Source organism: Monopterus albus, unplaced genomic scaffold (genome assembly GCF_001952655.1).
Source record: "Monopterus albus unplaced genomic scaffold, M_albus_1.0 scaffold41.1, whole genome shotgun sequence".
Lineage (NCBI taxonomy): Eukaryota > Metazoa > Chordata > Actinopteri > Synbranchiformes > Synbranchidae > Monopterus > Monopterus albus.
Genome location: NW_018127921.1, coordinates 3,991,136 through 3,994,315, shown reverse-complemented (window position 1 = coordinate 3,994,315; position 3,180 = coordinate 3,991,136). Strand labels below are relative to the sequence as shown.

The 3,180-nt window shown below is 42.0% G+C and overlaps 2 non-coding genes across 2 annotated transcripts; both read left to right on the top strand.

The window, feature by feature from the left end:
* Window positions 1-1,050: 1,050 nt before the first annotated feature.
* On the top strand, window positions 1,051-1,161 carry trnal-caa (transfer RNA leucine (anticodon CAA)). The gene is made up of 2 exons: window positions 1,051-1,088; window positions 1,116-1,161. It is a non-coding gene; the product is annotated as a tRNA-Leu (tRNA).
* A 646-nt stretch (window positions 1,162-1,807) lies between these two features.
* Window positions 1,808-1,918, top strand: trnal-caa (transfer RNA leucine (anticodon CAA)). Its single transcript has 2 exons — window positions 1,808-1,845; window positions 1,873-1,918. It is a non-coding gene; the product is annotated as a tRNA-Leu (tRNA).
* Window positions 1,919-3,180: the final 1,262 nt, after the last annotated feature.

The following is a 3,180-nucleotide window of genomic DNA, read 5'->3' as shown; positions in this document are numbered from 1 at the left end:
AAACGGTACCGCTCAAATAAAAATACATGGGGATATGACAAAAAATCAACTCGTGGCCTCAATATCCTCTCCCGACGTAAATGCAATTCCCTGCGAATTAATACAGCGTCCTCATCTACAGGATCCTCTATGAATGGACACGCCATTTTGGTCTCTGCGTGACGGAAACGTGTGCATTCTATGAATGTACTGAAACATTAAATGAGGTATTAAACACCTTTCACTTTAAAAATGGGCGGAGACCGGAGGAAACTCTGGGTTTCCCGAACAAAACCTGTTCCCAACCAGGTTAGGTTCACAGAGTAAGTTGCCATAGTAACTGACTCTGAGTTTAGATTACCTCTCTTTTTGAAACGGGTTTAACTTACCCCGCTTTCACGGGTTTTAAGTTACTTCCGTTTCTGAAACCGAGTTTTCCTCATTTTGGGGTTAACAAACTCAGAGTTTCAACAAAACCTCCTTCCTGAAATGGGCCCCTGGTCTTGAGATGGATTTGTGGGTCCAAATCCTACTCCTCCCAGTGGTTTCTACTTGTAGGTTTCATTCTACATAGCTTCACCTGAACTAGCCTGTGAGTTGTCAGGATGGCCAAGTGGTCTAAGCTGCCAAACTCAAAAGTTTATTCCTTACTACTTGATGGGGTTTCTGATCTTCAGATGGAGGTATGGGTTCAAATCTTACACCTGTAGGTTTCATTCTACATAGCTACACCTATCACCATCTGTTTGTCCTACACACTGAAAAGATCTTGACCACACATAGCTCTGTGATGTCAGGTGTGTATTATATGCTTATTCTTTGTTAGAAAGAATGCCTTTAAAATCCTATAAATATCTAGGATGCCTAAAGATATAGCAAAGTAGTTTAACAAGTTTGGTCCCAAACGGTGTTGCGGGGGGGCTGGAGCCAATCCCAGCCAGCAATCGGGTGAAGACTGAATGACTGTTTAATCTTGTAAATGCATAGGATGCCAAAAAAAATGTAGAAAAATAGTTTAACAAGTTTGGTCTGTAACATCCAGGCTGACTCTGGTGAATGAGCCCACAAGCCGTCAGGATGGCCGAGTGGTCTAAGGCGCCAGACTCAAGGTTTCATTCCTTCCTACTAGATGGGGTTTCTGGTCTCTAGATGGAGGCGTGGGTTCAAATCCCACTCCTGACAAATCTTATACCTCTAGGTTTCATTCTACATAGCTACACCTGTCACCATCTGTTTGTCCTTGAACATTAACATGCAATCACCTACACAATGAAAAGATATTAACACATGAACCTCAACTTCACAGGTGAGCTATGTGATGTCAGGTGTGTGTTAAATGCATACTCTGTGTTAGGAACAATGCCTTTTAAGTCCTATAAATGTCAAGATTGCTAAAAGATGTAGAGAAGTAGTTTAACAAGTTTGGTCTGTAAAATCCAGGCTGACTTTGGTAAACTAACCTACAACTTGGCAGGACAGCCGAGTGGTCTAAGGTGCCAGACGCAAGGGTTCATTTCTTGCCCCCTGATTGGGTTTCTGGTCTCTAGATAGAGGCTTGAGTTCAAATCCCACTCCTACCAAACATTATGCTTGTTGGTCTCACTCTAATGAACATGCAATCACCTACACACTGAAAAGATCTTGACAACACATAGGGATAAACCTCAACTTCACAGGTGAGCTATGTGATGTCAGGTGTGTATTATATGCCTACTCTGTGTTAGAAAGAATGCCTTTTTAATCCTATAAATGTCAAGATTGCTAAAAGTAGCTTAACAAGTTTGGTCTGTAAAATCCAGGCTGACTCTGGTGAATGAGCCCACAAGCTGTCAGGATGGCCGAGTGGTCTAAGGCGCCAGACTCAAGGGTTCATTCCTTCCTACCAGATGGGGTTTCTGGTCTCTAGATGGAGGCGTGGGTTCAAATCCCACTCCTGACAAATTTTAGGTTTCATTCTACATAGCTACACCTGTCACCATCTGTTTGTCCTTGAACATTAACATGCAATCACCTACACACTGAAAAGATCTTGACAACACATAGGGATAAACCTCAACTTCACTTGACTTTGGTGAATTAGCCTACAAGTTGTCAGGATGGCTGAGTGATCTAAAGTGCCAGTCTCAAGGGTTCATTCCTTCCTACCTGATGGGGCTTCCGGTCTTCAGATAGAGGCGTTGGTTGAAGTCCCACTCCTGATGAAGTTTTTACCAGCAGGTTTCATTCTGCATAGTTACACTTGTTGCCCTCTGTTTCTCTACAGGTTTGTTCTTGAATATTAACATGCAATAGCCTACATGCTGAAAACTTGTGGAGGCTGGAGCCTATCCCAACTGACATTGTGTGAGAAGCAGGGTGCACCCTGGACAGGTTGCCAGTGTATCAGGGCTGAGACACAGAGAAATAACTACACACATGGACACTCAGTGTCACCAGTCAACTTAAGCTGCATGTTTTTTGACCATGGGAGGATGTCGGAGTACCCCTAGAGAACACAAGCAGACACAGGGAGAATGTGTAAACTCTTGGATCCAGGTTATACTTTGGTGGGTGGTAGATTGTACAGTATGTATACAAACCAACCAACACACAAACAAATGCCCTTAAAAACATTATGTCCACTTTGGTGGAAGTGATGATATCAATGAGACAAAGGACAAACTATCCAAAACAAAATACAGATCATTCCATATTTTATTTCATTCTCTCATTCTGTTTTTTAATCCACAACAAAGTCACGATGAGTCTCTGTCATCACCACTCAAAAAAAGCTAAACATTATCAGTATAAAACAGACAAAATACAGACTTACAACATAAGCTCAGTCCAAAATTAGAACCATTTGTTACTGTTTGTTACACAAACTCTCCACTCTCATTAAAGCTCTTAGCAATTTCAAACTGGTAACATCTGGGGAGTCTGCAGTGAACATCAGGCTGAGATATCTCCTCCCAAAACAGAGGTTTTGAAATATAACTCCTCATTCACACCTGTGTGGCTTTGAGCTGTTTTAAGACAGTGTGTAGATGTCGAAAAAATGTATTGTTGCCTGTTCTGAAGTCCTTAAGATCAGGTGTTTTTGGGCTCTGTGTCCACTAGTGATTTCTTTGTAGGGAACAGAGCTAAACAATTGTAGGAGGCCCACACCAGTCATGTCTCCAGCACTTACTACAGTATGAGGCAATTAAAAAAGTTAGTTAA